The sequence below is a fragment of the Protomyctophum bolini genome, assembly GCF_963924005.1.
Source record: "Protomyctophum bolini genome assembly, chromosome: 14".
NCBI lineage: Eukaryota > Metazoa > Chordata > Actinopteri > Myctophiformes > Myctophidae > Protomyctophum > Protomyctophum bolini.
In genome coordinates, this window is record NC_137875.1 from 41,477,006 (window position 1) to 41,502,351 (window position 25,346).

The 25,346-nt window shown below is 41.3% G+C and overlaps 1 protein-coding gene and 1 long non-coding RNA gene across 3 annotated transcripts in view; one reads left to right on the forward strand and one right to left on the reverse strand.

Annotated features, from left to right (window-relative positions):
• Positions 1-25,346, reverse strand: part of LOC308328078 (attractin-like protein 1) — a 307,756-nt gene that overhangs the window by 57,180 nt on the left and 225,230 nt on the right. The gene's annotated exons all lie outside the window — the stretch shown is intronic.
• LOC308328069 lies at positions 19,464-23,524 on the forward strand. The gene is made up of 4 exons (XR_013965254.1): positions 19,464-19,537; positions 22,617-22,646; positions 23,190-23,312; positions 23,461-23,524. It is a non-coding gene; the product is annotated as an uncharacterized lncRNA (long non-coding RNA).

Here is a 25,346-nt window from a genome sequence, read left to right on the forward strand (position 1 = left end):
ATAACATGCTATAAGTCTGTATCAAATGCTATCTAAGTCTACAGAATTGCTATCTAAGGGGGTGGGGTAAGTGCTATGGGCCATGATGGAGTCTGAAAAGGTGGGTTTTCAGACTACGGCGGAAGATTGGGAGTGATGCTGCAGTTCTGACTGCAATGGGAAGTGCATTCCACAGTTTTGGAGCCAGAAGGGAGAAGAGTTTGGGACGTGTGGAGCGTTGTCCCGGCGTTTTTAGTGAGGGTACTTCCAGCTTCCCTGCGTTGGCTGATCTGAGTGAGCGGGAGGGTTTGTAGGGTTCGATCATACTTGCAAGATATGGGGGAGCCATACCTTTGGTTGCTTTGAATGCCAGCATCAGAGTTTTGTATTCTGTTATATAAGTAACTCTGTTAAAATGATGTGTTATGCCTGAGAAAGGTCCGGAGGGACCGAAACGTTGCTTCATTAAATAAGACAATACTCTTGTGCCGAGCAGGTACACAGTGTGCGGGTGTACCTTATTGCTTTCAAGGACCCCAAGTTTGACATGCATTACGGACCCCCATTTAATGGAATTTCTATCTCTGGGACCCCCAATTTATATTGTAAAATCGATGTTAGTTTAACTCTGACAGTGTACAAATGGAACTATGTCCCGTTAGTGGGTCCATTTGGTTCCATACACTATCAGAGTTACAGATGGGTTGGCTTTTATTTTGTATTTAATTTGAATTATGAAGTGAATCTCACTTCAATTCAAGTGAGATTTGAGTTTTGTTATTGTATATTTAGTTGTATTATGGTTAAAACTTTGAGAGCTTCTGCTCTGTCTGCACAGCAAACAAGACCTGCTGTGTTGTGGGGTAGCTGCATGTGGAAAGCCTGATCCAGTCTACAGCCCGCCATGGACAGTGACTATCCGAGGGGGGCCCTGAAATACAAAGGAACGTGATTAATATCTCATTTACTGGTATGTAGGCACTAGGCCTACACCACGTACGCACGCGCGCGCACACACACACACACACGTCACATTTATTAACGTCAGAACGAAATTAAGGAAGGATCAGCTGTTTGCGATCACTTTATAAATGCCGGGGCGACGTGGGTGTACTACGAAACCCACACTCGAATTTGGGGCAGATTTTACACTCAATTGATAAATGAGGGCCTTAGTGTCTTGCTCAAGGACACAGAATGGGAGACCTTCCATTACCCAGGTGGCCTACTCTACCGAGCTCCTGAGCCACTGCCGCCCAAAAACATGAATATTCTAAAATGAATGATGATCTGATAATTTAGTATAGCATACATAATGTCCTGTCATTTTATCATATATCATGCAACACAACATGCAGAGTTGTCAAAATATTAATATTACATTTACAGTTTCATATTGATATTTGATATTTTCACCTGGCCAACTTGTATAATTCCTGCATACGTTACTGGCGTGTCACTACAATGTTTTAATAGCCCGTTAGTAACAGCACGTCCTCAGCAGGACTTTTACATTCTTGTTGTGTTCATATAGTTTTAACCATGTTGCATTATGTGGTACTTTAGCTATTGAAAAATAGAGCTCTTCTATTTTTGAAAAATCATGAAAATGTTTGAATATATTCTTTCAGAGTGAATGTTTTTAACTAAAATCTTTTCTTCTGGGGGGTCCCTGGAACAACATATTTTCAGATGGGGGTCGGCGGCCAATTACATATATTTTTGGGGGTCCTTGACATAAAAAGCAAAGCTTTTGCACACCTACAGGCGACAGGTGCGTATAGGAGATGGTACGACGCCCGATAATGAAAAAGGAACAAACACTGTCTTCAAATGCAGTGAACCAACTTTAATAGGGAAACAGCAACGTTTCGGCCTATGCAGCCTTCATCAGGCTATCTTTGAGGTCCTTGACATGACATTTTTTGAGAACCACTGATATAGAAACATGGGTTTTCAGAAAACTGTCAGGATTTTGGAAGGCATTTGTAGAATCGATCTCAGGTCTAAATGGGTTAAGCAGACTTATTTCAAGATGCTCCACTGTTTGTGTTCATACAGTCTTATAGTAAAGTGTCACCTGCACTAACCATGCAGCCAAACCAGCCAAATCCAGATGAGCATGAAGAGACCACACGCCGCTCGAGCTGTGAAGATCAGAAGACAAGATAAGTGCTTCACGCCTTCCATTAGACCACACACACACACACACACACACACACACACACACACACACACACACACACACACACACACACGCGCGCACTGCAGACAGACACGCAGGCTGTCTGTCTGACAGTGAGGGAAGAGGACAGGGGGATAGTCACTGAGTAGAGGAATTATACAGAAGAGAGAGGGTAGACTACTAGACTGTATCGCCATTGTGTGATATATGGACCCTGAGTCTGTACTAAAGATAGAATAACAAATGTCTTGCCTATAATGACAAACCCGAGGCTATGTTCATTGGAGATTGACAGTAATGTTAGTATTAGTAAATAACTAAAAAGTAGTTTTGGAAAAATGGAAACTTGTCAACTGCAGGATGTGGTTAGAGACGTCATTTCTCATAGATCTGCTTGTTTTCCTGTAAGTGAAGATGTTATCTTCTGATTTAGAATGAGTGTGTTGGCCTAAAAATAAAAATAGGATCCTACAGATAAAGGCCAATGCACACCTCATAAGGTTGTTGACTGCAGGTGTGTACTGCGTAGGACAAAAGTGCATTTAGGGAATCTTTGAAAAGCAGAAAAGCACACTGTCGGAAACTTGGCAAAAATGTTGCCCTTTACTCCGTCCTGATGAAGGTCTGACGACCGAAACGTCGTTTAATAAGGAGCAACAAACAATGTGTCAAAAGTGGACCATCTATCCATAAATGCTTCAAATTAGACACGCGTTCCTCCACTCCACCACGGGGAGTGCAGTGCCCGGCCTTGAGTCGGTCTGACCCACAGTTTTCCAGAACCGCCACTAAAGGCTAGCTCTGCCCAGGCTCTGGACAGGGCCGCCGCCTATGCGTGTATATGCCTTTTTATCATCTGTCCAATCAGGTGTGTCTCTCTGTGCCGCGCTGTCAGCGGAAGCAGCCACACTCACACTGTACCACCACCAGGCCAGCCTCCCTCCACCTCCACTGGGCTCACAAAAACACTATCAACCTGAATTACCTCGAATTCACAATCCAGTGCCGGGTCCAGGGAGGGGGCATCCTGGCGCTGGGTGGGCTCCGGGTGGGAGAGTGGCGAGCCTGACGCCGGGAGGGCCTTGCCTGGGCAGGTGTGGGGGGAGGGTAGGGTGGCGGTCTCTGTGAGCCTGGCGGGCAGGGGGAGGAGACGGGGACGTGGGGGGGGGGGGGGGGGGAGTGTTTGCGGGCTGGTTGTCGAGAGGGACCACGGCGGGGGGGGGGGGGGGGGGCTGGGAGGGGGAAGGGGAGATGACGCAAGAATGTCGTGCTTAGAGACTGAAACAGTATCAAAGTGTTGTAATAGAGTTGACTCCCCTGTATGGTAGTGATGGCTGGAGGTGTTGTTCAGAAGAGCTTTTCGTCAGAGGCGTTTAGAGAGGAGGAGCTCAGAGAGAACTGCTTGAGGCGTTTAGAAAATGGCTGGAGCACTTGAACACTTGTACAACAGCTTTAGTAATATAGAGAACGATTCAAAGAAACGTGTGTAAGATTGGAACTACTGAGAGCATGATACTCACGGTAGTTAGACTGGAACATGACAAGTGTTAGTGGCACTTGATGAAATAATTAATCTCATACTCATCAAGCATAGTGTGGACAATGAATTGAAAGCAATGAATAGCAGAAGTAGCTGGTCTGCAAGCACACAACAATGATTTGATAAGCTGTTAAATAACAGTTCCTAGCAAGGAATAAAGTGATGGCGATTTTGAAGAATCGTGAAAATAGACGATCTACAAGTGCAGTACTCACAACCCATGTTTGGTCTGTCGTGGAGTAGAACAAACAACTTGGTTGAGAGATCGCAGGTGTATTTATGCTGTGGTGATTGCACCGGGGATTGGCCGGGTGATAATGAAAGGCAGGTGAGTTTGATGAGGAGGGAGGAGTTGTTGATAATGAGGGAGGAGTGGTTAAGGTCAAGCGGAAGGAGGTCTCTTCTCCCGAAACTACGTCGTATGAATACAACTTCTACTTCAAATACAAATTCTACTTCATTAAAAAAAATCAAACATACGTTTAGGACCCACTTAATTGACCAGATCACCTAATTATATTTCTTTGTATCTATTATTTTCTCTAATCATGTAAATAACCAAAAATTCTAATCATGTTCTTGTTGTGTTTTTGTTTTGTTGTTTTGTTTATGTTTTATAATACTGCAATCATGTTTTCTGGATATTCTATATCTCATGTACAATGTTTCATTATAATCTATAGGTAGCCCCTTGGGCTTTTTTGCCTCAGCCTAGCACCTTACCCTTCTCATATTTATATGTTCACTGTGTTGTTTTTATACTGTGCTGAATAAATAAATACAAATACAACTTCCCAAAAATTTATATAATCCGATCTGAGTCTGTGAAATAATTCAGAGACCCACACGTCAGCGCTGCCGGGCCACTAAAACTATCTCAGTCTGTGGTGCTGAAGCAGTCCTGGAGCCCATGGGATAGCGTCCTCAGGCCACGTCCTGACAGACCTGACTTTGGGCCTACTAGATCTGATTTTTGGTGTGTACCTAAGGGTGCAGGAGGAGCGAAACATGATCAGAGAGACCTAGATGGGGGTACACCTGGGCTCATGGGCTATGTTGGTATAAACCTGATCAAGTATATTGCTCCCTCTGGGCAGCACATTTCACATTACGATGGAAAGAGTGTCTTTAAGTCAGCTTGATTGAAATCCCCCGCCGCTAGATGATGGGTGTGGATTGACATATTTTATTTGTCGACTTAAAATCTGATTAATAAAAAAAAACATTCACACATATTCACGAGCACGCACGCACGCACGCGCACACGCACGCACGCACACACACACACACACACACACACACACACACACACACACACACACACACACACACACACACACACACACACACACACTGTGATGACCCATCCTCTTTGTGTGATGTCACTGTTCTGATAGTGCTGTTCTCTGTCCATGTGTAGGAGGAGGAGACCAGCCTGCAGGGGTGTGCCTAGTGACTCCAGTTTGGCTAGGAGGTCAAGGCCATTCTCCGGGCTCCCTCTCACTCCTTCCCAGGAAACCTTGTTTGGTTTTGGTTATTTTGGTCCTTGGTTAATGCACCTGCACATACACTACATTCTCACACATCCATACATGCACTACACTACTGATACAACTGATGACTCACACCCCACTTTAACCGTTACATATGCTTTGGTTTGACTAGTTTAAAATAAATACATGTTTTTTTGGCTGTTACTCCTGTGTGTCGTCTCCCATATTTGTCATGGTTAAGTTCGTTCATGACAACACACACACACACACACACACACACACACACACACACACACACACACACACACACACACACACACACACACACACACACACACACACACACACACACACACACACACACACACACACCAGCCAGGCTGTCTGACACTGAAGGAAGAGGACAGAGGGATAGACACTGATAGAGGTGTTTTACAGAAGAGAGAGGGTAGACTACTGGACTGTATCATTGCCATTGAAGATTGAATAACAAATGTCTTGACAAACCCGAGGCTATATTCATTGGAGATTGACAGTAATGTTAGTATTAGTAAATAACAAAAAAGTAGTTTTGGAGAAAAGCATTTAAATGGAAACTTGTCAACCGCAGGATGTGGTTAGAGACGTCATTTCTCATAGATCTGCTGTGTAGCATTTGGGTTTTCCTGAAAGTGAAGATGTTATCTTCTGATCTAGAATGAGTGTATTGGCTTAAAAATGAAATGAAGATCATATAGATAAAGGCCAAAATGCACACCTCATAAGGTTGGTGACAAAAATGTTGCTCTTTACTCCGTCCTGATGAAGGTCTAACGACCGAAACCCGGCCTTGAGTTGGTTTTACCCACAGTTGACCAGAACCGCCACAAAGACTCCACATTTGGGCAGAAAAGGGACGCAGACATAATGGATGGGGCATCCATTTCCAACTTGCATCGTTCCAAGTAGGCCAGGCTGACTGGCGTTCATTAATTTGTTTAAGCAGTGCAGGTTTAGTCAGTGTACTGAGGTTTTTTCATGTCTCTTTGGTGTCATGTAGTCTGTGACACAAACTTAGCATCCACATTATGGTCATTTAAACATAAAATCCTTTGAGAAATGAACAAAAGTTGACCAGTTAGACACTGCTCAGAGCACTTTTCCTGCAGGCTGAGCAGAGTTCTTTTAAAAGTTGAGAATAGTTTAACCTTTTTTCAGAAATGTGATCTGTCCAATCAGGATTTAGCGTCTCTCTGTGGCGTGCTGTGAGCCTCCGTCACAGAAGCACACTACCACCACCAGGCCAGCCTTCAACCTGAATGACCTAATATTCACCATCCAGTTGTCTTAAAGGCATTCATTAATATATCTCAATTAATAAGTGAGCTCTGTTCCAGCTGCAGCAGTGTGAGGCCCAGTCAGGTGAAAAGTAAAAATCACCAAATAATTCATAATTGGTATAACATTTTTCTATATCAATGCATTGCTGAATTTAAATTTAATTAGTTTGTTCTTGTTTCACAGCTTGTGCTTGTATAGAGCTTGATGATTGGTTACTTTTAAATGGCTGTACAAAAGTATAGAAATCACACCCGTGTGAAGTGAGGGGCGCTCATCATCGTGCATCATCATGACGTAAAATAGACTATTATATTCATGTGTGGCTACCAGAGGCCTCATTTCACTATTATAGTCCTGTGTGGCAGAGGCCTCATTTCACTATTATAGTCCTGTGTGACTACCAGAGGCCTCATTTCACTATTTTCTTTTATATTTTTTATTTTTTATATTTTATATTTTATATTTTATATTTTATATTTTATATTTTATATTTTATATTTTATATTATATTTTATATTTAAGATTATACCACCTTCTCCATCATTATTCATATGGGGAATCACATCTCGCATTGTGCATATTATATATTCTATATCTCTGTATGCCTGTGTAGAAGATATAATGCTACCCAATACCTTTTTAATCCTATTTGCCAGAATCTTATAGCAATAAAGTCATTGTTCAAGAGACTGATTGGTCTGTAGTTCTCTACTTTCAGTTTTCTACCCTTATTCTTATACAAAATTGTGATTACACCAGTCGACATGGATTGTGACACCAGCTGCATCCTCCATATGCCTGAAAAGCCTTAGGTGCCACCGTGCCAGCACCTCTGAAAAGGTTTTTATAAAAGTCCCCTGTTAGCCAGTCTGACCCAGCTGGGCTGAATAATATAGCCTCTCTAAGCTGCATCAATCAATATATCATCATCACATACAGTAGCTGTTTCTCAGATTCACTTATTTTCACCTTGTTCAAAGCATTCTCAAGTCTCAACACACTCATTGTCAACGTCACTTTTCCCGAATAAGTCCCTATAAAATGATTCTACCGTTTCTAGAATACATTTCCTTTTCAACATTTTTATTGAATGAATATAATTTCTCTTTTGCTTAGGTTTTTCAAGCACTATAGGAAGAAGGAAGTACATGTTTCACCCTTTACAGAATATTGTAGAGACTTTTGTCTCTTATTGTTAACTATGTTGATTTCCTAATGTATTTGTACAACCATTAGTCTTTACATCTTTTCTCGTATAATGATTTTTAGAAAGTAACTGAAATGATAGAAGTTATTTGGGGTTAGTAACAGCACGTCCCTAGCAGGACTTTTACATTCTTGTTGTGTTCATATAGTTTTAAGCAGACTTATTTCAAGACGCTCCACTGTTTGTGTTCATACAGTCTCCATATAGTAAAGTGTCACTACCTGCACTAACCGTGCAGCCAAACCAGCCAAATCCAGATGAGCATGAAGAGACCACACGCTGCTAAAGCTGTGAAGATCAGAAGAAAAGATAGGCTTCACGCCTTCCATTAGACTGGTAGAGAGCACACACACACACACACACACACACGTGTACACACACGCACGCACACACACACACACACACACACACACACACACACACACACACACACACACACCACAGAGGCAGTAACTGTCGATCAGCACTCCCTGTGCGGTTTATTTTAGGGGTTTTTTCTTCAGGTTTAAAGTAAACATTTGTGTGTGTGTGTGTGTGTGTGTGTGTGTGTGTGTGTGTGTGTGTGTGTGTGTGTGTGTGTGTGTGTGTGTGTGTGTGTGTGTGCGCGCGCGCGTGTGTGTAAGTTCAGCACAGTTCATTTGGTCTCACTCCATGTCTCGGCTCAGTAAAGCGAAAACAGCTAACTCCACCACCTCTCCCCCTCTCATGCACATCATTTGGAATATATAAAGCCACACAACCAACATCGATGAGGCAGTATTGCTTTGTTTTCAAAATATAAGGTTTTCTTAATTTCCTGAAAAATGACCATTTTGGAGTTAGGTGGTTTCTTCCCCGATAGCAGAGATATGCTACACAACCACAATGTTGCACATAGACATACAACAAATCCCCATGAAAAGCAACACTAAAGGCCCTGGCACATTCAAAGTGTCAGAAGCCCTCAAGCCCCTGCAGTCCAAATGCACTCATTCAGGGACGCTGCTGACCATGTGGTTGCTGCGCATGATATGTTTGTGCTGAGGCCAAATTGGCATTTGATGCGTGGCACAGCTGAGCACCATAACACACTACTTACCCAACAGGTCCCAACAGGGTTCAAGAGAACTTTACCAGTGGTCAGACTTTTCAGAGTGCATGTGAGAACGGAGAGAAGAGAGCAGTATAGAGCCCTGCACTGCATGCACGCTCACTCTCGCTGTCTCAGTGTGATACACACGCCACATAATGTACACTGCTTGGTACTTTTTGTAGTTAGTGTGGTTGCCTATGGCGACCAATGCTATTGTTCCCCTACTTTGGAATACTTTGATTCGCTACTCCTCCCACAGTTTCTGCCTCACGCACTCGAGCCATAGGCCCTTAATCAAATCGACCGGCTTCATCGGGAATGGTGTGCTTGCATTGCATCGCTAAGAGATCCGTTGTATAGTTTAATTGATATTAATTAATTAGTTCTCCATAGACTTATAATGGGAAGATCGAAGAGTAATTAAGGCTCCAATTTAAGTATTCTTTCCCATGGAGACGGTAAGCGCCATATTTACAAGACTTAGGAGGGAGGTTCATAATAATCTCTCTCTAGGTCGTCCTCAGACGAGCCCTCCATCGTCGTTTCCAGTCATCCCGATTCTCCATACATCTGGCCAGTTCGTTGGTACTTTGCACTCCTGCATCGTTCTTGAGTACATCCACGTATGTTAGCGTGGGGCGTCCTCGTGATCGATGCCCGTGTGTTGGTTCCCACCAGAGCACCAGTTTGCTGGCTGGCAGTTCTTGATGCCTTTGGCAGTGTCCTGCTATAGTCTCATTCTCCTGGCTGCTATTTTCTGGCTCACCCTTGGTAATCCCTCACACAGAGTCTTGTTAGTGACATGTACAGTCTTGCTGATGTTAAGTACTGCACGCAGCATTCTGGTGTAGCAGCCGTCAAGGGACTTCTGCAGCGTTGGCTTCAGGGTCCAGCATTCACTGCCGTATAGGAGAACAGACTCCACTGAGTCCACAAGCTGAGTTTGATTTTGTCGGGGGGGATTGGAGTTCCATACACTGGTCATGCCATTCAGGGCCCTCCATGCAAGTGCCTTCCTCACTTTCAGATCTTGCTCGGTTGAGTTGACCCATGAGCCCAGGTACTTGAAGTCCTCGACTTCCTTCAGCACAGTGCCTCCTGTTGTTGTGAGAGGTGGATGTTCCGGTGGGATGTTGTAGGTGATAACCTCAGTTTTCTAATTATGAAAATTAATTGAAAATAAATGACATCACTCAGAATCATGGTGGCACTATAACAGCCCACTTCACGTTTTTCCCTATAACTCTAGAACCTTAAGTCATAAAATCTAAATTTCCTTTTCCATGGATTCCTTGGATCATGACGGATCTCCCCACATAGACCACGCCCATTTCTGTCTAGAATGAAATTGCACCAAATTTGCATTTTCTTCAAAACACACTTTTTGCTCCACCTCCAACAGATTTTGTCCAAATCTCACACAAATTGGTACACAACATCTCTGGCGCTATCCGATTACTTGAACACTGGCAGAAGTTTGATAGTCCATACCGTTCGACCGTAATCGGTTTCCGAAGTTAGTAGGAGGGGCCTATTTTACAAAGAATGCCACAAATAATGAACGGAACGTTCAATTCACACAGAATTTCAATCACATATCGAGAGTGGTTCAATCAATGTAGCCAAAAGCAATTCCATTTTCACCCATGGGGGCGCTAAAAAAAATGCCAAAAATGTCACCGTTTGTTGAAAAAACAATGTGTTGGGGGGCTCAATCCCCACCAAAATACTTACATATAATCTCAGGGGTGATGTGACCATTTAATTGACTCGTAACATTAGTGGGAGGGGCCAGGCTGTCTCTGAGGGAAGAGGAGAGGGGGATAGACACTGAGTAGAGGGCTTATACAGAAGAGAGAGGGTAGACTACTAGACTGTATCGCCATTGTGTTTGTGATATATGGACCCCGAGTCTGCACTAAAGATAGAATAACAAATGTCTTGCCTATAATGACAAACCCGACGCTATGTTCATTGGAGATTGACAGTAATGTTAGTATTAGTAAATAACTAAAAAGTAGTTTTGGAAAAATGGAAACTTGTCAACTGCAGGATGTGGTTAGAGACGTCATTTCTCATAGATCTGCTGTGTTTTCCTGTAAGTGAAGATGTTATCTTCTGTGTTGGCCTAAAAATAAAAATAAGATCCTACAGATAAAGGCCAATGCACACCTCATAAGGTTGTTGACTGCAGGTGTGTACTGCGTAGGACAAAAGTGCATTTAGGGAATCATTGAAAAGCAGAAAAGCACACTGTCGGAAACTTGGCAAAAATGTTGCTCTTTACTCCGTCCTGATGAAGGTCTGATGACCGAAACGTCGTTTAAGGAGCAACAAAGAATGTGTCAAAAGTGGACCATCTATCCATAAATGCTTCAAATTAGACACACGCGTTCCTCCACTCCACCACGGGGAGTGCAGTGCCCGGCCTTGAGTCGGTCTGACCCACAGGTTTCCAGAACCGCCACTAAAGGCTAGCTCTGCCCAGGCTCTGGACAGGGCCGCCGCCTATGCGTGTATATGCTTTTTTATCATCTGTCCAATCAGGTGTGTCTCTCTGTGCCGTGCTGTCAGCGGAAGCAGCCACTCTCACACTGTACCACCACCAGGCCAGCCTCCCTCCACCTCCACTGGGCTCACTTAAACACTATCAACCTGAATTACCTCGAATTCACAATCCAGTCAGGTGAAAAGTAAAATGGTATAGCCTACCTTTTTCCTATATATCAATGTATTGCTGTATTGAAATTGAGATTCGTTTTGTTCTAATTTTACAGCTTGTGCTTAAGTATTGATGATTGCTTACTTTTAAATGGCTGTACAAAAGTATAAATGTACAACAAGTAAAACATGAGGTCAAAGTGGTTATACTGGTTGTGTTAATAAATGTGTGGACCCCCTGGAAGCCCCTTCAAGGACCACTGGCGCGCACGCACGCGCGCACAGTGGGGTTTGACTGCATGGGATCTTTTTTTAAAGACTGTAAGCACATCCTGTGGTTTAAACCTTTCAGGTAAACACTTTTTGAAGACAAGTTTTTGATGAGACATGATCAATAGTGCATGATAGTGGTGTGTGTGTGTGTGTGTGTGTGTGTGTGTGTGTGTGTGTGTGTGTGTGTGTGTGTGTGTGTGTGTGTGTGTGTGTGTGTGCACGCGTGTGCCTGCCTGCCTGCCTGCCCTCAGGTAGCACATTTCACATTACGATGGAAAGAGTGTCTTTAAGTCAGCTTGATTGAAATCCCCCGCCGCTAGATGATGGGTGTGGATTGACATATTTTATTTGTCGACTTAAAATCTGATTAATAAAAAAAAACATTCACACATATTCACGCGCAGGCACGCAGCACACGCATGCACGCACGCACGCACGCCAGCCAGGCTGTCTGACACTGAGGGAAGAGGACAGAGGGATAGACACTGATAGAGGTGTTTTACAGAAGAGAGAGGGTAGACTGGACTGTATCATTGCCATTGTGTTTGTGATATATGGACCCAGAGTCTGAAATAAAGATTGAATAACAAATGTCTTGACAAACCCAAGGCTATATTCATTGGAGATTGACAGTAATGTTAGTATTAGTAAATAAGAAAAAAGTAGTTTTGGAGAAAAGCATTTTAAATGGAAACTTGTCAACCGCAGGATGTGGTTAGAGACGTCATTTCTCATAGATCTGCTGTGTAGCATTTGGGTTTTCCTGAAAGTGAAGATGTTATCTTCTGATCTGGAATGAGTGTATTGGCTTAAAAATAAAATAAAGATCCTATAGATAAAGGCCAATTGGTGAAACTTAGCATCCACATTATGGTCATTTAAACATTAAATCCTTTGAGAAATGAACAAAAGTTGACCAGTTAGACACTGCTCAGAGAACTTTTCCTGCAGGCTGAGCAGAGTTCTTTTAAAAATTGAGAATAGTTTAACCTTTTTTCAGAAATGTGATCTGTCCAATCAGGATTTAGTGTCTCTCTGTGGCGCGCTGTGAGCCTCCGTCACAGAAGCACACTACCACCACCAGGCCAGCCTTCAACCTGAATGACCTAATATTCACCATCCAGTTGTCTTAAAGGCATTCATTAATATATCTAAATTAATAAGTGAGCTCTGTTCCAGCTGCAGCAGTGTGAGGCCAAGTCAGGTGAAAAGTAAAAAATCACCAAATAATTCATAATTGGTATTGATGTATATATTTTGTGTCAAATGACCCTTGTCTGGTAGCGGCGATGGTTGAATGAGTGGGAAGAAACGGAGGCAGGCAACAAGTTCCAGTCTTACGAATCCTTCAGCTTTATTGATAGGATTCACTCAGTATAACAAGGCAGCAGGCACGGGCTAAAGGCCCCGTGCCCAGGATGTCACATTCGTAGCCAATCTATGTGAACACACAACAGTGGTTCCAACATTGCAGTTTATTCAATTCAAAGTCCCTCCTCCGGATACAAACAGGCTACCTCCGCTATTATGAGAGCCAATCAAAACGTTATACTCACAGGATGTTCCTGTGAGTAGGAGGGACACATTTGCATGTAGTTTCATGTGGCACACAGTGACTATACTTAACTATACGGTTTATATCAATAGGACTAACTAAATATCTATACTATATGAAGTATTGCAGAACCTTATTTAACAAATAATGTCACAAAGGTAGAATGTAATGTATTAGTAACAGGTCTAACTGATTCAATCACAAATACATTTTAGGCTAGAGAACAGAGAGCAGGAAGCTCCCTGAACACACACACACACAGCTGTTGGATTGCCTGTTGAGATTAGAACTGTCCCGCGACCCCTGGGGTCTTGACAGCTTCTCACAGAGACAGGCCCGATTGTAAATAACTCTACGCAGTTTACTCTTGGTATGAAGTCACCACAGTCACCATGTCCTGTGGGTCAGCCTGTGTACTTAATCTGATCCATATTCATCAGTATAACATTTTTTTCTATATCAATGCATTGCAGAATTTAAATTTAATTCGTTTGTTCTTGTTTCACAGCTTGTGCTTGTATAGAGCTTAATGACTGGTTACTTTTAAATGGCTGTACAAAAGTATAGAAATCACACCTGTGTGAAGTGAGGGGCGCTCTCATCATCGTGCATCATCATTCATGACGTAAAATAGACTATAATAGTCCGGTGTGGCTACCAGAGGCCTCATTTCACTATTATAGTCCTGTGTGGCTATACCAGAGGCCTCATTTCAAAAACAATTTTTAAAGAAATGTTTTGGGCTTTCATGCCTTTTTTCGATTGTATGTATAGTGGAGACATGCAGACAGGAAACAGGGAGGGAGAGAGTATAGTACAGACATACACACAAAGCCACACATTAGCAGTGCTCAAAAAAAGTGAAAATTGCTGATGGATCACATTGTAACTATTGAGCTATTTTTGACAATAATATAATAAATGACATGCATGCAGTTTTCCAACTGCCGCGTTGATAAGCATTTCCTGTCAGAGTGTCAGTAAGAGCAGCGTGACGTCACAGAGAAACCACATGACTGATGAAGAAAACATGATAAAACACGAAGTGCCGACCCCAAAGAGACCAGACCACACTGCTTCTTGTTGACTGAATGCCCATTTAAAGACTAAAGTCTGATTGAACGTCCATGTATCTGTTTTGACAGCTAGAAACAGATATGAATTTTTACCAAATGTTGGTGCTGTTCACCTTTTTCTGGACCTCAGGTAGGACTCTGTTTTAACTTGTTGATTGTTTTAATGCGTTGATTGATTACTAAACTCACTCAATGGTTTTTGGCTAAAATGCATACCTCTGACTTGCTTTTACATTGTGAATCCTTAAGTGTCCTGTCATCGAGGACTAGTTTGAACACATTCCTGTATATGTACTGGGAAATATATAGGTTTATTCCTGTCAGGGTCGTAGTCTAGATGCGTTCATGTTAAAATATCTCACCAGGTTTGGTGAGTCATGTTTTGATTGTGATGTAACAAGCAGAGCGGTCAGTTTACGCGGCCTGCAGGCAGCAGCACAAGTCATGTTTATACTTAGTCGTAAGACAGTGTCACGTGACGAACGTAGCAGATCTACAAGCCCACATGTCATGGATTTGTTGTGTTTTGTTGTGAATTAGTTTGAATTTTGTTGTGAATTTGTTGTGAATCAATAATCAAGTTTTTATTTGCCAGTAACTTGTACTTGTAGGAGCAGTGGAATGCTTTTGTTCCGCAAATTGTGCTACAATATTATATTAAAGCAGAAGTGGCAAAAGTTTTTTTTTCTTTTTACACACATAATGTTCTTATTTTTATCATAAGACCCAATTACTGAAAGTCAGTCGGGGTGCGACTAGTTATTGGTTAGACATGGGTTAAGGTTAGGTTTAGGTGTGCTGCCCTGTGGGAGGTTAGGGTTAGGGTGAGGGTTTGAGATAGGTTGTAGTCGACAATATGTCATATTAGGAGTCCTACTAACTAAACCATACATGGTAAATGGCGGCCCGGGGGCCACATGCGGCCCCCACCTTCACTTAATGTGGCCCGCAGGTTAATAGCAGAATACTCCTATATTATTGATTTCAGCTAATTACTACAATTCAAATGCTATTGTCTTTTTTAAATTAAAAGGTTACTTTTCAGGATTCCAATTCAGAAATAGCAAAAATAAATGAATAAATCAGGATTTCAATTAAAATATAGCAAACATAGCTGATCTACAAGCTCAAAATGCATTATCAGTTCCTCCAGATCTGCCATGTCCGCCGCGTCACGCCGTTGACCGTTGTACGACAAAGCATAAACTGCTGCCTGTCTGTCTGTCAGAATGCTGAAGCACTGAGAAAGCACTGTTACGCCTTTTGTCTTCGTCCTTTTTTCCGCAACTTGACTACAGGAGCAGTGGTCTCAAATACATAGAGGAAAACTTGACAGAAAAAGACTCGCTCACTAATATATAAAAAAACAGACCGAGACTTAAGAAAACATTTTTTTCTTTTATTATAACATAAAAGTACATTAAAAGTAGCAAATATTTCCGTCCTAAGACCTCAGTGCTATATATACCGGTAGTCTTTTTCTGTCAAGTTTTCCTGCCTGTCAGAATGACCTCTACTTTTAATCATTTGAGGGAAACAAAGAACACATGTGAGAAACACATCAGAAAAGATAAGAGTCAAGAAGAGAAAAATGCCGGTGCGAGATAATGTTAGATGTGTGAAAAGTGTGTGAAACAGTGCATCTGTAAAAGAACTGCAATTTCTGTGGTGAAAGAAGTGCAACTCCTTTCCTTTCCAACATGCTGGAATGCATGAGAATTGCTTTTCTTTTACGAAGTCTCCTGAACTTGAACATATAACACTCTCTGCATGTCCCTGGGGTATGCAGGACGCATGTTCATGACGTCTAGATATTAGATCTATAGGACATTTATTATGATATCTCTGCTGTCGGGGAGAAACCAACTCCAAAATGTTCATTAAAAAAACAATTTTAAATAATGCACACTGCCTCATCAAAATTGATATTGTGACTATTCCCGACAGTGACGATAGATACATTATTTGGTGACACTTTACAATAATATGGCCACAAATCATTAGCAGTGACTCATTAAAGGGGCATTTCAAACATGTGAGATGCTCGATTCATAATTAGATTTTATCAGACACGCCCCCTCAATAATTACAAACACTAATTGTAATTTCAAACTCAAATTTGAATACCATGATGGATTCATCTAAAACATCCGTCCTTGGTTCAGGTGACTGAATACTGTAACACGTCAGGGGCCATGCATTTTCTTTCTATAAATAAATAAAAAAGGTATAATTGAAAAAACACAGCCCCTCATGAACTAGAATTAGAGGGACAATTAATTGTTGTTTTTATCTTATTGAAGTAATAAGGATAAAATGCACATCAAATATCAAAATATAGGTTAAATACTGTCTGGGGTAGACCTATGTTTGAAAGTGAAATATCCCTTTAAACATCCTGCAGTGTTCACTTTTCTCATGCCAATGAAGCCAATTGAATTGAATTGAATTGTCATGATGAATTGTGCATAAACCTTCTCTCCGTCGCAGCCCTTTTTACTACGGGAGAACCTACACTACAACGCCATGTCATAACCATGTTTATTGAAATGATAGCTGTCATACATTTACGCCGATTGCTCCATCACCTCTCTTATGCTGTGTCCGTCCTGAAAACAGTCGTTGCTTAAAGTCCCTATATTGACTGGCTGAATGGCTGATGTTGAACTGCACTGTGGCAGAGAAGTAACAGATAGAAGCGTGCAAACTTTATCCCCAGACTATAGACCCCCCCCCCCCCACACACACACCTCCTTGCTGATGCAGTGACTGTCCTGTTTCTGGTTTAGCTTTACGCACGGGACGCATGAACCTCTCCCTCTCCGGTCAGAGTGGGTTGTTGTTTATTTTCATGGCTCAGTCAGAAAATAAGTAACATGAGAACGTTATCGAGTTGTATAGGAGGAGGAGGAGAAGGAATACATGTTCACGTCGTGAATGTGGAAGGTCAGCAGATTGTATTCTGGTGTTGTGCTGCTGGCTGCTATAAATGTTAATATAGACCTATGTCTTCTATTGTGTTCTGAAGGTCAGGCTGCTGTACTGCCACTAGTGTTAATGTTATATTTTGTATTGTGTTCTCGGCTGCGCTGCGCCGCGCTGCCTGGGTACATATACTGTATGTGTCATGCAACCCATTCTGGACCGGAACCCCTTTTGGTGAATTAAGCATTATGTTATTCTTTAGCTGTTGAAAAATAGCAGATCTACAAGCTCATATAGCACAGCACCGAGCTTGTAGATCTGCTATTTTCTTTATAGTGAAAATGTGGCGCAAATCTTTGAATATATATATTCTTTCAGAACGAACGTTTTTTTAACTCAAAACTTTGCTACTGGGGGGGGGGGGGTCCCTGGAGCAACATATTTTCAGATGGGGGTCAGCGGCCAGTTACATATATTTTTGGGGGTCCTTGACATGAAAATGTTTGAGAACGACTGACAGCTCTCCCCTGGAGTTGTCTCCTTTGTTTAGTCTCAAACAAAACTCAGGATTCCCTCCCAAACATTTCCACAAGCCTCCCTTATATACCAGGTGAGACCCCACCCACAATGATTAGTAATTGGACCAATCTACTCAAACAAGGTAAACCATGACCCATGAGTTAGACCCACTATACAATTACACATTTCCTTCATAGAGTCTGAATGTTTTCCATGGCATCACATCAAACACAAAACAATTATGATAGCATTAGGCAACACAGATAAGTAGTATATGATGCTACACACAGCCACACCTCCAAGAAGCTTGAAGACAGTCAATTAATGGAAGCAGCTGTGCAGTGTGTGTTTGTAATGTTCAGTTTCACATTGTGGAGTCTTCTAGTGTCTATAGGGCATGGGTTGCCCCGTGACACCATACATGGTAAATGGCGGCCCGGGGGCCACATGCGGCCCCCACCTTCACTTAATGCGGCCCGCAGGTTAATAGCAGAATACTCCTATATTATTGATTTCAGCTAATTACTACAATTCAAATGCTATTTTCTTTTTTAAATTAAAAGGTTACTTTTCAGGATTCCAATTCAGAAATAGCAAAAATAAATGAATAAATCAGGATTTCAATTAAAATATAGCAAACATAGCTGATCTACAAGCTCAAAATGCATTATCAGTTCCTCCAGATCTGCCATGTCCGCCGCGTCACGCCGTTGACCGTTGTACGACAAAGCATAGACTGCTGCCTGTCTGTCTGTCAGAATGCTGAAGCACTGAGAAAGCACTGTTACGCCTTTTGTCTTCGTCCTTTTTTCCCCAACTTGACTACAGGAGCAGTGGTCTCAAAAACATAGAGGAAAACTTGACAGAAAAAGACTCGCTCACTAATATATAAAAAATGAAAGAAAACTCTAACAGACCGAGACTTAAGATTTTTTTTTCTTTTATTATAACATAAAAGTACATTAAAAGTAGCAAATATTTCGGTCCTAAGACCTTCATCAGTGCTATATATACACCGGTAGTCTTTTTCTGTCAAGTTTTCCTGCCTGTCAGAATGACCTCTACTTTTAATCATTTGAGGGAAACAAAGAATGTTGTAACTTAATTTAGGTTACAGTTCATTTGTGTAATATTTATATTGCATAACAGTCAAATGTGCTCATTGCATATTGTTATTATTATTACATTTAAAAGGAGAATTGATTATAATCAAAAGAAGTCGATTTAATTCACAGTATGATTTATTTGATTGATATTGCTTACTAAGAAACGAATTATAAGTTGAACTGCATATCCCATGATGCATTTGTGTTTAGCACCGGATATCCGGGGAACCAAGGCGGGCTTTGTTGTTGTTGTATTTACATTGAGAAAAAGAAAGGCTCAGCCTAGTATGGCCGTATGTGCCAAATTGACTAACCAAACTAATTTATTGCATTATTCTGTACCATTTTATGCCTATATAAAATGCAAGCATTCTAGTACCAGCCGACGTCCTCTTATGTTCATTTTGACCGTAGTTTAATCTACAAAGAACACATGTGGGAAACACATCAGAAAAGATAAGAGTCAAGAAGAGAAAAATGCCGGTGCGAGATCATGTTAGATGTGTGAAAAGTGACAATACTATTGACAATATCCTAAGGTGGAAGGGCCAAGGAGGATGCTGTGACCACTAACCCAGCCTTAGCCACTGAAGAGGCAGGACTCAGCAGCCAGGTGGACACCACAGGTGGGTCTGGCATGGAACGTGCACACATAGACATCAAAGGGGGCTTCAGCCCCTGCCCTTTTGCCCGTCTGTAAAATAACTGCCCTTTCTGTGGTGAAAGAAATGCGAATGCAACTACTTTCCTTTCCAACATGCTGGAATTGGAAGGCAGCGCATTCAGGAGAATTGCTTTTCTTTTACGAAGTCTCCTGAACTTGAACATATTTGTTTTGAAATCCACTAGCTAAAGAGTGCTGGGTTGCGCCCCCCAAAAAGATCTGATCTACAAGCTCTCAACGTGTCGCGGTGCGACGCGTTGTGAGCTTGTAGATCTGCTATTTTCGCTATTTTTGTCCAAAAGTGCCCTCTTACGGGATTGCAGCCCCTGCCCCTCTAACACTCTCTGCATGTCCCTGGGGTATGCAGGACGCATGTTCATGACGTCTAGATATTAGATCTATAGGACATTTATTATGATATCTCTGCTGTGGGGGAGAAACCAACTCCAAAAGGTTCATTAAAAAAACAATTTTAAATAATGCACACTGCCTCATCAAAATAGATCAAAAAGATATTGTGACTTTATATATTGTATTCCCGACATTGACGATAGATACATTATTTGGTGACACTTTACAATAATATGGCCACAAATCATTAACAGTCATTAGCATGACTCATTAAAGGGGCATTTCAAACTGTGAGATGCTCGATTCATAATTTGATTTTATCAGATTACAAACACTAATTGAATACCATGATGGATTCATCTAAAACATCCGTCCTTGGTTGAGGTGACTGAATACTGTAATACGTCAGGGGCTATGCATTTTCTTTCTATAAATAAATAAAAAGGTATAATTGAAAAAACACAGCCCCTCATGAACTAGAATTAGAGGGACAATTAATCGTTGTTTTTATCTTGTTTGAAGTAATAAGGATAAAATACACATCAAATATCAAAATATTGAATGAATCATTAACAGGTTAAATACTGTCTGGGGTAGACCTATGTTTGAAAGTGAAATATCCCTTTAAACATCCTGCAGTGTTCACTTTTCTCTCATGCCAATGCATTGAATTGAATTGAATTGAATTGAATTGAATTGAATTGAATTGAATTGAATTGAATTGAATTGTGCACGCATGCACGAGCGCACGCATTTGTAAAATACAAATAAAACGTCTCATTCATTTAAAAATCGATGCATTGTTGCATCGATTTCATTAACACAAGTCGATTCAAATTAGAATTAGAATGAAAAATAATATCCCCATTTCCCCATATCATATTTTTTGCTCTGTGTGCGTGTGTAGCCTACATAATTCAAACTGTAGGATTGGTTATTGTGACGGACAGAAGTCATTCCTAATTCCCTTTGCATAGCATACCGGAGCGCACTCAGAACGCGCCCTTAATTAAGAACCTAACTGCATCTGTGTGTGGCTCTCAGCGGTGTCCCACTATTAGCGACTTTAAGCAACGACGGATACGACCGGAAATGGATCAGTGCTCGATACATAAACCTGCTCTCCGTCGCAGCCCTTTTTACTACGGGAGAACCTACACTACAACGCCATGTCATAACCATGTTTATTGAAATTATAGCTGTCATACATTTACGCCGATTGCTCCATCACCTCTCTTATGCTGTGTTCGTCCTGAAAACAGTGGTTGCTTAAAGTCCATATTGACTGGCTGAATGGCTGATGTTAAACTGCAGTTACTGCAATGTGGCTGTTGTGGCAGAGAAGTAACAGAAGCGCGCAAACTTTATCCCCAGACTATAGATCCCCCCCACCACCCACGAGCTTGTAGATCTGCTATTTTCTTTTAATCGTGAAAATGTGGCGCAAATTTTTGAATATATATATTCTTTCAGAACGAACGTTTTTTGGGGGTCCTTCGTCCTTGACATGAAAATGTTTGAGAACGACTGACAGAAAAATGTCAGGATTTAGAAGGCATTTGTAGAATCGTCCTCAGGTCTAAATGCGTTAAGCATTATGTTATTATTTAGCTGTTGAAAAATAGCAGATCTACAAGCTCGCTGAATATATTCTTTCAGAGCGAATGTTCTTTAACTCAAATCTTTGCTTTCGCTGGAACAACATATTTTCAGATAGGTGTCCGCTCCGCAGCCAAATACAGATAATTCTGGGGGTCCTTGACATGAAAAAGGTTGCACCACTGACATAGAAACATAGATTTTCAGAAAACTGTCATGATTTAGAAGATATTTTGTAGAATCTAAATGGGTTAAAATGGCCAGGGTCCACTTACTGAAATTAATTAATAGTTACCGTCCGTATGCAATAAAGAGGTTTTCTTCTAAACCAGTGTTTCCCAAACCTTTTTAGCCTGTGACCCAAAAATAAAAATATGATGTCTCCCCTCCCCGACACCCAAACTATAGCCTAGTTAAAATAGCCGATCTACAAGCTCACAACATGTGGCTTCGCGCCGCATTGTGAGCTTGTAGATTGGCTATTTTCACTACTACCTAAACACTTGTTTTCTAATTTATGGAATTTCTTTGATTTTCTTTCTTTGATTTCTTCATGACATTACTTTAAAAAAAAAATGTTTTTAATTCATGAAACTTTTTGCTTTTTGGGGATTTTCTTTTTTTTATGTCCTGAACTAGTAATAATTAAAAACAAAATGTAGGAAACAAAACATAAAGGGACCCATAACAATGTGTCCATGACCCACAAATGGGTCCCGACCCTCTATTTGGGAAACAGTGTTCTAAAGAACAAGTCTAAAGTTCTAAATTTTAGGAAACACAGAAAACAGACTTAAATGAGGACATTTTGATCTGTAAGGGCAAACCTTACAGTATACAGTATACAAAAATCAATTGCAATACTTAATATAATATTCAAATTGTGAAATCTTACCTGAAATATAGGTTCAAAAGTAGGTCATAATGTAGGCAAGTAGGCATAATGCATGGCTGCCAAATGAACTACTTTTCTCCAGTGCATTTGGTGCAACAGATAAACCACAACTAGACCCAAGCAGAATGTATTAGTAGAGACGATCCATGTTCTCTGTTACAGTGGAACTCATTTATTCTGATATTTGTCTCCTCAGCTCTCCAGACTGAATCACACAACACAACAGGTAAACAAAGAACACATTATTATTATTATTGTTGTTGTTGTTGTTGTTGTTGTTGTTGTCCAATGGATCCACTGTAGTTATTATTCATTCACAATATATTGTTAATACATTTGCATTGGTTGGTTAGATATTCATAAAACTTTCACTCATATATGTTTATTTTGATTTATTTTTAAATAGCTAAAATAGCCGATCTACATGCGATGCGATGTTGCGATGCGTTACAGAGACCAAAACTTACAAGCCCTAATAGATAGGAAAATAGTAGATCCACAAGCTCACGTTGTGGGCTTGTAGATCTGCTATTTTCACTGTCTTACTTTATTGCGTTGTGTGCTTGTAGATCGGATATATAGGAACAAGCAGGGAAAAAAGTTGAAATATGGAAATAAGAGGTTAACGATATTATATCCCAGGTGTGGTATTGACAATAATAAACACAGACATTCATAAATGAACTTCACGCATAACTGTCGATAGAACTGTTGCTTTTTCCTCTTATTGTGTAATGATATCCCAACAACTATACTTCCTGTGCCTCAGTGTTCAACAGCACGTGTGACAGCGAAGAGTTCCTGTGTCAAAACAAAATATGTGTCCCCAAGAGCTTTGTGTGCGACCATGACGACGACTGTGGTGACGGCTCAGATGAGCCCAAGGAGTGTGGTGAGTGGACGCTTCTCATACTGAATGAATATGGATATGAATTAATTTGGTCTCAGACGGATAGGAAAATATGTTGTGCCTAATGCGAGATCTTGTTCAAACGTTTCAAACATATTCACAATGTCAAGCTCTATACTTCCTGTTCCAGAGTATCCACCATGTGGCTCCAACCAGTTCCGCTGTGCCAACGGCCGCTGTCTCATCCAGAGAGCGTGGGAGTGTGACGGAGAGCTCGACTGTCACGACCACTCAGATGAAGCTCCCAAGAATACTCGCTGCAAAGACCCAAGTAAGAAATGCACACGCATCTTTCCCTTTCCCTTTTCTGCGTTTTTTTTTCTCTTTTCTTTTTTCCCTTTGTAATCTTCCCCTTTTCCAGCTGTATTGTCTCTGCATCGGGGAAGAGTGGGTGGGCATAATGGGTGGACGGGAGGTAAATGAGGGGTACCTTAAGACATATGTACTGTACCATGAAATGTATATGCTGATCATGAACAAGGACCCCACATGGGAGGGGAAAAAAATGTAAAAAACCCAATAAAAAAAATGCACACGCACGTACACGCACACACACACACACACACACACACACACACACACACACACACACACGCTCTCTTTGCTGCTCAGTGTAGTGGAATAGATGGCTGTCAAACTCCTGTCTCTTACAGTATATACTGTACATACTGTACCTGTGCATGTCAGAACTACTGGTGTGTCTTAAAGAAATACTCTCATGTGAGGTGCATGGGGTCATTCCCTATACATATTATACGTTGTGGAGAGATATATCAATATTGATTGATTGATTGATTGATTGATTGATTGATTGATTGAATATAATATTAGACAGAAATGCAAACAGCACGAGTACAGTCAAACACAAAAAGTGGTGTGGACTGGATGGATTGTTTCCATCAAGGTCTTATGTAAACAATAGAGAATACACTATTCTATATTACTAGGATATTGAAGATATCAGTCACACATTTAATTTACAATTAATAAACAGATACATTAATAAGAGAACGTCAAACATCATCCATAGACATAACTATAGAACTGGCTTTTTGCTCTTATTCTATAATAATGGATTGACCTAAACAACTACTTCCTGTGTCTCAGCAAACCGGTGCCGCAGCTTCCAGTTCATGTGTCAAAATAAACGATGCATCTACAAGTTTTATGAGTGTGACGGAGTCAATGACTGTTGGGACAACTCAGATGAGGCTCACTGTAATAACCCAGGTAAGACGCACACACGCACGCACGCACGCACGCACGCACGCACGCACGCACGCACGCACGCACGCACGCACGCACACACACGCGCTCTCTTTGCTGCTCAGTGTAGTGGAATAGATGGCTGTCAAACTCCAGTCTCTTACAGTATATACTGTACATACTGTACCTGTGCATGTCAGAACTACTGGTGTGTCTTAAAGAAATACTCTCATGTGAGGTGCATGGGGTCATTCCCTATACATATTATACGTTGTGGAGAGATATATCAATATTGATTGATTGGTTGAGTGATCAAGGTCAAGGTCTTATGTAAACAATAGAGAATACACTATTCTATATTACAAGGTAGGATATTGAAGATATCAGTCACACATTAAATTAATAAACAGATACATTAATAAGACATCATCCATAGACATAACTATAGAAATGGTGTAAACTTTTACACGATCAGAATCACATTCATCTAAACCTCCTCTGCTTCCATTGCTCTTCCACTCCAACAGAGAAGAAATGTGATCATCACCCAGCCTATGTCTGTCACAACGGGAACTGTGTCCAGGAGACATTGCTGTGTGACGGCAAGGACGACTGTGGCGACGGCTCTGATGAGCTCAGCAGCTGCTCTGTTAACGAGTGTCTGAACAGCGAGCTGAGTGGCTGCTCCTCCCAGCTCAGCTGTAAAGACCTCAAGATAGGCTTCAAGGTATGGAATCAACAGCGCCATTTGACACAGATTCCACCAAGACACTGATGAAACACCTGGTCAGCATCACGCTCTGTTCCTGT